Source organism: Lycorma delicatula, chromosome 13, assembly GCF_047948215.1.
Source record: "Lycorma delicatula isolate Av1 chromosome 13, ASM4794821v1, whole genome shotgun sequence".
Taxonomy (NCBI): domain Eukaryota; kingdom Metazoa; phylum Arthropoda; class Insecta; order Hemiptera; family Fulgoridae; genus Lycorma; species Lycorma delicatula.
In genome coordinates, this window is record NC_134467.1 from 6,554,032 (window position 1) to 6,567,077 (window position 13,046).

General features: G+C 33.4%; 1 long non-coding RNA gene across 1 annotated transcript in view; it reads right to left on the bottom strand.

The window, feature by feature from the left end:
- Positions 1–2,270: 2,270 nt before the first annotated feature.
- Positions 2,271–13,046, bottom strand: part of LOC142333937 (uncharacterized) — a 109,567-nt gene continuing 98,791 nt past the window's right edge. Inside the window, exons 2-3 of the long non-coding RNA XR_012758751.1 lie at positions 7,771–7,802; positions 2,271–2,303 (exon numbers count right to left, since the gene is read on the bottom strand). This is a non-coding gene — a long non-coding RNA (uncharacterized LOC142333937). The remainder of the gene's footprint in view (positions 2,304–7,770; positions 7,803–13,046) is intronic.

Here is a 13,046-nt window from a genome sequence, read left to right on the forward strand (position 1 = left end):
ATAGAAGGATGAGATTAGGCCTCATTTGGGATAAGTCAATTGAAACCGGAAAATACGCTGCGGTACATGCTAAAAGGAAATCAAGAAGAGAGACGCTACGGAGTGGGATGGGAACAGATTCTGGTGGTGGGCCACTGTCGATGATTACCCGGGGACCCCTTGCGTTCGGGAAAAAATAAAAAACCGAAGACCCGTCCTTGGAGGGGAACTGGTTTGAGGCAAGGCACAAAGAAAAGACCGAGTCCCGGCCTGCAGGGTGAACTTCCACCCCACAGGGTGGACGATGCCGCAGGTCACGGCATCGCCGGATCCTATGAAGTCCCGAGAGGTTAGAAGCCAGGCAACCACTGAGGATGCGCAATGTGTAACAGCTGGACCATCCTCAATGGTCATGGGAAAAAACAAAGATATCATTTCTTCATCCGAACGGGTTGGTCTAGTCATGAACGCGTCTTCCTAATTCAGCCGATTTGGAAGTGGAAAGTTCCAGCGTTCAAGTCCTAGTAGAGACAGTTACTTTTATACGGATTTCAATACTAGATCATGAATGCAGGTGTTCTTTGGTGGTTGGGTTTCAATTAATCACATATCTCAGGAACGGTCGACCTGAGATTGTACAAGACTACACTTCATATACACTCATACATATCAATCTCTGAATTAATATGTCAACGGTAATTCCCGCAGGCTAAACAGAAAAAAGAAAGAAGAGAGATATAATTTTTTTCTGCTCAAAACTCAAAAATTAAAAATATTAACTAAATAAAACTAACTGTTTTTAAACAAAACGATACTGATATCAAAAAAGGGTAAGACAGACACTACATTTCTACTATCAAAAGCTGTTATTAAATTAGAATTTTATTTTAAAAAAATACACGTTAAATTTATGTAATAGACAATAGATATACAATAATAGATAATAAACAATGTTCAAGTGTTGCATATAAGCAAAAAATATAAAAATTTGTTACAAAAATCTTACCGGCCCGATTTCATTTATTAAACAACGAATAATCATAAGAATTGTATTATTTCTGTAAATGTGATATATTAAAAATAAATGAAATCGGGCCAGGAAGAGTTTTGTAACAAATTTTTATATTTTTTGCTTATTATATGGAACGCTTAAACATTGTTTATTATCTATTGTCTATTACGTATATTTAACGAGTATTTCTTTTTAAAAAAAATTCTAAATTAAAAATCTCTTTCGGCACGCCGGAAGGCGGAGGTAAATTTCACCGGTGCTAAGTAGGGAATAAAAAAGATTTCCACCTAAAAGTTACAAAAAAACTACAAATTTACTCGATACGACAATAGTTGCATATGAAAAGTTTCACATGTTTAGCATACGAGAAGCCCCATCTTCTTACAATTCCAGCAGCATTTTGGTCATCCCTTCCCGTAAAAGTTGGTCATATCAAAAGTTATTACAGACAAAAGTTTTTCGTAATGTTTAGAAGACTAACGACTACTTTAAACTGATTCGATACTGTGCCTATTAAGAAAGGTATGATTTTTTTTTTGTCTTCGAAACCCCATTTTTTCCACTTTCCGGACATGGTTGGTGTATCAGAAAACTTTACTTAGATAGGTTTTAGGCCTTATCCAAAGAATGGTAGGAACTTTAAACGAATTCGATATTTTACTTAATAAGAAAGTTATAGCGATATCTTTTTCTGAAAAAGCCTCCCCATTTCCACCCCCAATGGTCCAATTTTGCCCATTAACTCGACCGAGATTTTGGGTCGTTATATTTTATATATCAATTTGAAAGTGATTGGTGCAAAATTACGGCAGTTATCGTGTCCATAAGAAAGTGAAATATATATATATATATATATATATATATATATATATATATATATATATATATATATACACTTTTGAATTGACAGTGGTTTTGGGGTCTGGGGGATGTGAAACGCGAAGATATGTCGAAATTTTCCGGAAGTCGAATCATGGTACCCATTAGAATGGGTAGCTTTCTTACGAAATCTACCTAATAACATATTTTGATAATAGAAATGTAGTATTTTACCTTTTTTGATATCAGTATCGTTTTTGTTAAAAACAGTTTTATTTACAATTACAGAAATTTTTGTTTTTTGAGCGGAAGAAATGATATCTGTGAGATTCTTACCGTACGGTTTACAATTTCATAGTAATATTTTTGGATATATATATTAAAATAAAAAAATTACGCTTACCATAGGTACCAGTGGTTGAACAGGTTTGGCGGGGGTGGTGAAACCAAGTAGCAACATCCCAGTGCGCAGCATTCTTTAGGGGGAGAGCAGCTGTAAACAGATTAAAAATAACACCGTAAAAATAATAAATAATGAATTTAAAAAAAAATATTATTAATTCAATTAAAATATATCGTTAAAAAATACAGCCGATTCCTGTGGTAAACAAAATAAAAGGGTGGTGATCCTTTGTCATTACACTTGATAAGTAAACTAACAGGTGGCATATTGATGATATGCACTATAACATTATATTCCTATAATAAGCCTGATATGGCATGCTTGTTATTCTTGAGAATATTATTTAGGAGCGACTGATATCCTTAAATGAGATTCTCTACAACTGTTACAGTAATCGCATTTAATAGACGTACGAGGTCTGTAAATAAAGTAATAAGACTAGCTTCTTGGGCAGCCAAACTGGCAACACTGTAAAGTTACTAGTACACACATGGTTATGTGAACAGCTGATTTATATTAGGCATTAATATTTTTAGTCTATTGTCGCCGCGTGAAACGTAAACAAACTTTTCGTGAAACGAGTTTTTGTTGCGCGTTGCAAAAATGAGTGACACTAATTACGAGCAACGTTGTGCGATCAAGTTTTGTGTTAAACTCTATGAGAATGCTACAGAAACTTTTTCAAAATTGAAAAGAGCGTATGGAGATGACGATGTACCACGAACCCAAATTTTTCAGTGGTTAAAAGCATTTTCAGATGGTCGGAAATCAGTTACGGACGATCCACGCTCTGGAAGACCGTTAACCTCAAAAAGTGACGACAATGTTCAGCGAATCAGAGACTTGACACGGTATGAGCGGTGATTAACTGTCAGAATGATTGCAGAACAACTGAATTTGAACCGTACTACCGACCATCAAATTTTGACAAACGAATTGGACATGAAAAAAGTTTGTCTAAACTGTCCCAAAAAAGGTCACTGTTGAACAGAAAAACAACAGGATGGAAGTGTGCCGCGATCTTCTAGATCGACTTGAAACCGATCCTGATTTTCTAAGAAATGTTATTACTGGTGATGAATCTTGGATATTTGAGTACGACCAGAAACAAAACGCCAGAGCAAGGAGTGGCACGCTTTAAACTCACCGCGTCCCAAAAAATCAAAAATGAACAAATCAAAACCATGTTAATTGTCCATAAGTAGTTTTTGCCTACAAGACAGACTGTAAATGAATATGTTTACCGAGAAATTCTTCAAAAGAGTTGCCCGCGTGAGACCAGCCATCAAAGATAACTAACTGGATGGTGCATCATGAACAATGCACCTTGTCACACTGCACTCTCAATTAATTAGTTTTTGGCAAAGAAAAACATTCCTTTAGTTCCTCGGCTAACTTATTCACCTGACTTTAGTCCCTGGGACTTTTTCCTGTTCCCGACTTTAAAAAACACCTCAAAGGACACCGTTTTGGAACAGTAGAACACATAAAAAATGTAACCGACCTATGAAGATATCCGGTTTCTGAGTTCCAACACTCATGAAGAGTGGGAAAACCGTTCGAAGCGTTGCGTGGCTTCCCGAGGGAACTATTTCAAATGTGTAGAGCCCGTGTATAATTGGATTGTAAATAAAAAGTTTTTCTGAACCGGTCTCATTACTTTATTTACAGACCTCATTCAATAAGCTGCATGGTTGTTTTTGGCTTAAATTACTTAATCCATATCTAAAAATTTTGGTACCTTATAAAACACGTAAAACACACAAATGGACGATTTAGAATTTTGAGAAGATCAAATAAAAATATTTTTAAACGTTATTGATTATTAGAGGGAATATTAGGAGGTCTGTCCTGGATTTATCCAATATCCGTTGTAGCCATAACACTTGTGCAATCACTAAACCGGAAACAGTCTTCAAACTGGACTACAGGTAGTTCATCCGGCTCCTTCAGGTATCTGTCTCCCACAACTCTCTGACTCTTCAAGTATTTTAACCTCAACATGGAGAACCTAACAAGATAGGACCTATATTTATAGAACGAATAATAAAGAAAATGAAATCAAGGATAAAAAAAGAGATAGATGATGAAAAATGACAATCTTAATTTACTGTCTGACCAAGTACCCTTGGATGAATGTTATTTGAATCTTCTGAATTAGTTTGGACCCGCTAGATGGCGCTAGGGTCGAGATATTTATGGTCCGATTTGGCCCATATTCAGAATACGTGTTACTGACATGGAAAGAATCACCCCTGCAAAAGATGGACTCGCTAGATGGCGCGGGTGATGAGATATTTGGAAAAATTCCATTTATGGTCCGATTTTGCTCATATTCAGAATGTATATTAGTTACGTCGAAAGAAACATTTTTGCAAAACGTATACCCGCTAGGTGGTGCCGCTGTCGAGATATTTACGAAACAACCAAACAAATACACAAATAGACTTTCTTCTTCTACATATATAAAAGGCAGTGTTCGTATATACGTCCACTGTAGACCAAAAAACTACTGGACCGATTTATGCGCTGGCAAAGGGAAAAGGCAAATGAGAAAAGGAGTGAAAGGGGGGAGGGAAAAAGGGTAAGGGCGGATGGGAAGTTGAAAAATGGGGAAAGGGAAAATGGGAAATAGGGAAAAAGTGAAAGGTTAAATTTTGTGAAGTTCCGTAATGTTCAGTTTTATAATGTTTTATCAAACTTTCATTTGTGTTTATTTAATCTACGAGGGTTATTTTTTTTTTCAAGGTCCGATCGGTGACGAAATTTAAACCACAGTGAAAATAAAAAATTTTTTATTTGTAACAAGTACTTACATAGTTACGCTATTTCTCTACATAGTCGCCGCTCCGATTTAGACATTTGTCGTAGCGCGATACCAACTTCCCAATACCCTCGTCATAGAACGGAGCCGCCTGTGTTTTCAGCCGTGTTTCTACGCCGGTCTGCAGCTCGATGTCTGTGCCAAAATGTTGTCCTCCTAGCCGGCGTTTCATGTGAGCAAAGAGGTGAAACTCGGATGGAGCCAAGTCCGTGCTGTACGGTGGGTGAGCAAACACTTCCCGACGAAAACGCTGCAGGAGCTTCTTTGTTACAGCCGCAGTGTGCGGCCGAGGATTGTCGTGGAGAAAGACAATGCGTGATGACAACATTCCTATCCGCTTATTCTGAATTGCCCTTCGTAGACGTTGAAGAGTCACGCGGTATGAGGCTGCAGTGATGGTCGTGCCACGTTCCATGAATTCCACCAAGAGAACTCCATTCCGGTCCCAGAACACAGCAGCCGTACACTTTCTGTTGGAGAAGGTTTGCTTGAACTTCTTCGGCTTACCGGGAGAATGAGAATGCATCCGCTGTTTGGATTGTTCTTTTGTTTCTTCAGTTTCGAAATGGACCCGTGTCTCGTCCCCTGTGACAATTTTGTTCAAAAAATCTTCTCCTTCATTGCGGTAGCGCTGGAGAAACGTTAGGGAGGCGTCCATTCTCACTGTTTTGTGATGGTCGGACAGCATCTTCGGAACCCATCTCGCACACAGTTTGCGGTACTGAAGTCGCTCACTCACAATGGTGTAGAGAGCTGACCTTGAAATTTTAGGAAACGAATCACTCGATACAGAAATTGTGAACCAACGATTTTCTCGAATCGCCTCATCTACTCGCTCAACGAGATCATCGGTTGACACTCTCTTCCTTCCCTGACCGCCTGCATCGTGAACATCTTCACGTCCTGCTTTAAAGTTCCTGCACCATTGTTGCACTTTGCTGTCACTCGTTGAAGTTTCACCGTACATTCGTCGATGAATTTCAGCCGCATTACACCCCTCGGTCTGAAGAAATCGAATTTCCACACGCACTTCACACTTGACGGGAGATGCTATTGTATGTTTACGTGCCAGCTGCGTGTTCAGAACTAAACGAAGTGTCGCGGCGTGATTGAAGGCCATACTAGAGACGCTGCGAAACACATAAGCGCAAAGGTTCATCCGATTTTTGCCCGGGTTTTTATTTCGCGACCGATCGGACCTTGAAAAAAAATAACCCTCGTGTATATATATATATATATATATATATATATATACTCGAATCTAGTAATAGGGAAGCTTTGCCGGGTCTGCTAGCACTTAATAAATCTTACTAATTATAGAATTTCCTCTGATAAATCGGTAATTCAAAGGAATTAATTGGTTTTAAATATTTTCTTCGCGTTATAAATTAGAATAACAAGCAAATAGATTGTAAAGAAAAAAGATGACAACACAGTTGTAGGACTCTCCTGTTACGCGGCTATTTATAATAGCCGCGTAACTAATTAATAAATACAATATATTAATGAGATTTAGTATGTCATTAATTAATTAATGACATACCGAATATTTTTTTGTCTTCAGTCATTTGACCGGTTTGATGCAGCTCTCCAAGATTCCCTATCTAGTGCTAATCGTTTTCATTTCGGTATACCCCCTCCATCCTACATCCCTAACAATTTGTTTTATATAATCCAAATGTTGCCTGCCTGCACATTTTTTCCTTCTATCTGACTCTCCAATATTAAAGCGACTATTCCAGGATGCCTTAATATGTGGCCTCTAAGTCTGTCTCTTCTTTTAAATATATTTTTCCAAATGCTTCTCTTTCTTCATCTATTTGCCGCAACACCTCTTCATTCGTATACTGACGTTGATGACATATTAATGACTTAACCGCGAATGTCAAATGTGATATTACTGAAAAAAAAAAAAGCATCTAATTCAACAACTTTAAATATTGAAATCGTTTTCAGCGCCCTTGAAAATGTATAAATTGATGTCTCACATACCGTGTTTGTTAATTTTTGCGCGAACCCAATGTAGGAGTCAAAGTTCAATTTTACAAAAAAACTTTTTTTAAAGCAATCTTAACCTTAATAAAAAAAGAAAAGAAGAAAACTATTAAAATTCCATGACTTTTGATCGGATCCGCCGCTCGGTGGGATTTGAGGCTCTCAATTTAGTAAAGATTAATTTATATGCGTAATTAGACGACCGTAGAAGAAACCGCAATGAAAAACACCAATATAGACATCACGACAAAGCTTCAACGTTTAGAGCCTTTCTTGGGATGAGGGTGCGATTTTTAAAAAAATTGTTGTTTTTTAATTGTTAACAAATGTGCCTAAGAAAAATATGACCTTAATTAGGCGAAATCTTAAGATACTAAGCATGATCCTTCTCTACAGCCTAACCCCTAGATCTTTTAAGTTGAAAATTTAATGGCATCAATGCCCCAGTTATAGAATCAATTTTGGCTTATTTTAGTCAAAATCAGTCAAGAAGTTTTGATGATACATATGGTGATTAAGAGGCCAACACCGAACACACACATGTACTAAACAACATTAAAATCCGGAAAATTTCTAGTCGGTTTTTTGGGTTCCTTAGGTGAGAAAACGTTAAGATCTGGTGTAAACCGCATATGCCCAAATTGGCCCCGTCGCAATACTTTCCCTTTCACAGCTATAACTCTACCATAGCGCTATCTATACAGGAAAGTAAAAATTAATAAAAATTCAAATACTCACAAGTAATCACCATCACAGTATTTGGACGTTGCCTGCAACAAAATGAAAACAAAATTAACTAACTAAAAACAGAAACGCAAATGAAAAATTTATCAAATAAATAATATTGGAATCAAATTATATGTATATTCTTGTTTATCAGAATTAATTACTTGATATTCTGAAAATCTCCGTTATCTAGTATAGGTTTACTAAACTGGTATTGAAAAGCATACCTATCTCTTGTTTGTGTAGAAAAAGTAATTATAACTTATAACAGCGATGGATCACCAAGACAAGATGTTTTATTAATCTTTGTTAATTCAACAACTAGAAATAGTAACACTGACTTGAAAAAATAGATGGTCAAGCTTTGAACCGTCTTAAATTACATTTAGAAATCTAAATATCTCATACAATTACACAAATATTCATTCGCATAATAAAATAAATGAGAAACGAAGCGTTACATTTGGACTTTATAGTATCCCACTATTCTGTAGGATATGAAGCCCGCCAAAACACATTTTGATATCAGTATAGTTTTTAACAAAACTATACTGATATCAAAAAAGGTAAGACATTACCTTTCTATTACCAAAATCTGTTATTAAATTAGAATTTTATTTTTTTTAAAATACACGTTAAATATATGTAATAGACAATAGATAATAAATAATGTTTATATAATTAGCAAAAAATATAAAAATTTGTTACAAAAATCTTACCGGCCCGATTTCATTTATTAAACAACGGATAATCCTAAGAATTGTATTATTTCTGTAAATGTGATATGCATTACACGTAAATGCAATCGGGCCGGTAAGAGTTTTGTAACAAATTTTTATATTTTTCGCTTATTATATGGAACGCTTAAACATTGTTTATTATCTATTATTGTATATCATTTGTCTATTAAATATATTTAAACAAAATTCTAAATTAATAACGGATTTTGATAATAGAAATATAGTGTCTTAACTTTTTTGATATAACTATCATTTTGTTAAAAACAGTTTTATTTATATTACAGAAATGTTTGTTTTTTGAGCGGAAGAAATGATATCTACGAGACTCTTACCGTAAGGTTTATCTGATGTACTGAAAAAAGGTATAGTATATTCAACGTACATAATCTTACTTATTTAAACTATACCGAGAATAAAAATCAAAACAGACACGAAAATGTAATAGGGAAATTTTTGACCGATATATTTTCCCTTTATTACACAAGTGGTAAAAAGAAATACTGCAAAATTCATGAGAGTAAAGGAAAAATCCAAGAGAGTTAGAAAACAGGTAAAAACAGTTAGGTTAGATACTCGTATTCTAACTTAACCCGAGTTAATCTTTTTCCATAAAAAATTAACGTAATAAATTTAAAACTTTTACAAACGACTAATTTTCTGGACGTGATTTATATATATATAAAATGTTTTGTATTTTACAAGTCATTACATGTTATACATATAATATAGAGTGTTTCACCTATACATAAAACTATTTTAGTTCTTAAATGCAAAGTGCACGCTATGAATTATCGTGAATATATATCTTTTTTTTTTTTTTAATGATAAATATCACGCAAATATGGCGTAAAATGTTCGTGTACTGAGTAAGTACTTAAAAGTAAGTACTGATGTTCAAGCTACCGAGTCGATCTAACGGTGAACTCGTCATCGCAAATCAACTAATTTCGAAGTGGAGAGTTTCAGCGTTCAAATCCTAGTAAAGACAGTTACTTTTATACGGATTTGAATACTAGATCGTGAATACCTGTGTCCTTTGGCGGTCGGGTTTCAATTAATCACACGTTCAGGATCGGTCGAACTGAGACTGTACAAGAATACACTTTATTTAGATTCATACATATCATCTTCTGAAGAAATACTTTACGGTGGCTCCGGAGGCTAAACAGAAAAAGAAAGAAAAGTACTGGAGTTCACTAAAATAATAATCTTTGGCCGATTTATAGAATTCTTTTAACTGTTTTTATTAGAATTTGACGATGACTATAAGTATATATTAATCGTTATCGGGTAAACAGTAAATTAGAAAACGCGTTTTCTATTTTTCAGCATCTTTTTTTGCGAATTAATATTTTGAATCGCGATTAAATTATAACATTAAAAGCACCATCTTTTATAGCCTACACAGACACCAGACTACAACATAAAATGTAGAAGTAATTAAATGTCACATCTCAGATTAATTTACTGCATCCTGAAAAGATGCCTGTCACAAAAACTTGTGTAACGATTTTTTATTCGTTTTTTATAATTATTCTGTATAAATTACGTGTATAACTACATTTACGATAAATAATAATTCAACAACAATAAAAAAAATATCAGAAGTTATTAATGAAATAAAATTTTATGTACTTCTCATTTTTTTAAAAATGTGTGTATGTAATAGGCGTACAAGGAAGTCATGTGATGTCCACATCAGATTTTTTTTCACGGATGTTTTTATTTTTACGTTTCCAGCCATACGTAAAAATTCTCCCATGAAGATTCCTATATGAAAATTGTTAACTTGATTTTTTTTTTTTTTTTTAATTTTCATCTGATATAAGATAAAATTTGTGAGAGTGTTTTATTCACTTTTAATAAATCAGCAATTTACCCTACATTTCAAGAATGAAATTACACATTTCTACAAAAAAAAATATATATATATATACGTATATAAATGGATAAAGCTGAATAATTTTACGTTGTAAACTTACTTTGAACCATAAATCATGAAAATACCCGCAGATGTTCAAGGAACATTACCTTGTCAATAAACTGAAGAAAAATGATATAACATAGATGGTGGGAGGGAGAAAATGTAATTTTTTAAATTCCATTTTCTTCTCTCTATTATTCAATGAATTTTATATATATATATTTTTTTTTTTTACAATAAAAATGTAGGGTTTTCTGTTATATAATAATAATTAAAATGATAGAACTTTAATAAGAAAAAAACCGGCAAAAGGTTGCAAAACTGCCCTTAAGAGATTTTTATACGCTATAAGTTTTTTAAATAATATTAATTACTTAATTCTGTAATACTTGGAATGTAATTGCGACAAACATCCAAATATACAGTAAAAAAAACTTGTATAAATTCAATTTCACTCGTAAGAGAATTATCAGGGATTTTCAGGGATGTTAATTTAAATTTAATTCAATAATAGTTTTTAAAATTAAAATGTTACGTTTATTATATTCGGTCGTCAACAATAGAATTAATTCGTAAGACAATAAGACAGAAACGTCATGTTCGTAAGATGTTTGCGACTATTATAAGTAGATTAAATCCAAAAAAATTTGAATCTCATTTAACCTTCTTGATCAAATAACGTTGTTACCTTAAAAATTATGCCGTATTTAAAGTACGATATTTTTTCCTAATGTATACGTCGCAATCTGTTTTAATGAACGTTATACAACCCCCTCCCACGGCCCAATTTTAGATGAGAATGATACGCAAGACACGTAAATAAGTTAAAATCTTGCGCAGACTCAGGCCGACCGTTCCTGAGACGTGTGATTAATTGAACCCTAACCACCAAAGTACACAGATATCCACTATCTAGCATTCAAATACGATAAAACTCATTAATTTTTCCTATGATTTGAATCTCAGAACCTTCGACTTTAGCTGTTACATCAGCTGTTAAAAAACTACTTTTGCGAAATCCAGTTTAAATCACTAAAACCAGCCGATGGGCTTTATAGCAAAATTGTAATCGAGAAAAAAAAAAACAAAATTCTTAATAAAACATTTTAGACCTCATCAAAATGTTATATTTGAAGTATATATAACTGCTATAAAAAAAAAAATAAATAAATAAAAACATTCTTCCGCATAAGATCGACATTTCGTTAATTTAATTTGATTTCAATTTTTTTAATTGTTTTTTTTTTTTTTAAATTTGATTTAATATTTCTAATAATATATACTCCAGATAAAGAAAATTTAAACTTCTTAATTTACAGAAGAATCATATCGAACCAAGCTTATAATTTGCCCCGCTCAAACTTTTTGTAACAATTGAACGTAACTCGAGAACTGCTCAACCAATCTTCATCGAATTGTCCCATGTACAACTGCAGATACACTATTACAGCGCATCAAAATCTAAATGAAATTGATAAAGTAAGTTTAAAGATTTTTGAGCCGCAAAAATGTTATACATAGGCTTATAAATAAATAGATATATACAGAATTTTTCTAGAATGATGGACCGGCTGTACTTTTTCGGATTCTACTTGTAAAACTAAACAAAAAAAATCCCTTAGCAAAAACGGCAATTTCTCCTTCGTTCTCCCCCTGTCCGCAATTATGTTATTTCTATATAAAAATTTATATATATGCAGTTCGGATGGACGAATTACATTAATATTTTGTAAGCGTCTTGGTAATACATTTTAAAAATTAGCAAAAAATATCAGGATTTGAATACCTTTGCAAATTACAAAATGGAGGCCGTGTTTATTTTTCAATCCGTTATATCTCCGTAATTTAGTTTTATCAAAATTTATGTTTTTCTAAAATATTAAGCCTTTTATTTTGAACAAAATTACATTTTATTTTTGAAAATCGGTTAACTAATACAGCCGAGTTACGGCAGAAAATTTATGTTATAATTTTCTGTCTGTTTTCATGTCCTCCACATTACGTTCGATTCGATTAAATATTAATTGTTTTTATTTATTTCTAATTCTACAAGTATTGTAAATTAGTATCAAATTAAGTAATAATTTTCACAGAATAATAGACCTAATAATTACGACAAAGAATTACATCATCGATTTTCTGCAATAACACGACTAATTGTTAACCGATCACTAAAAATAAAATGTCATTTTGTTCAAAATAAAAAGGCTAAAACTAATATTTATGGGTCTATAACGGATTGAAAAAATAAATATGGTCGGCATTTTGTAATTTGCGAAGGTATTTAAATCCTGATTTTTTGCTAATTTTAAAATTGTATTACCAAGACGCTTATCAAATATTAATATGATTCGTTTATCCGAACTTGAGATATAAATTTCTATATAAAAATAACAAAATGGCGGACAGTGGAAGAACGAATGAGAATCTGTCATTTTTCCTAAGGATATTTTTTGTTTAATTTTATAAGTAGAAACCGAAAAACTACGGCCAACCAACCGTTTTAGAAACATTCTTCATATATTTATATACAGCTAAAAGTAGTATAGAAACCCCCACATACTGGTTTAATGCCCTTCACCGCTTTACACCGGTATATAACGTTTTTGATGACGGGCGTAAGG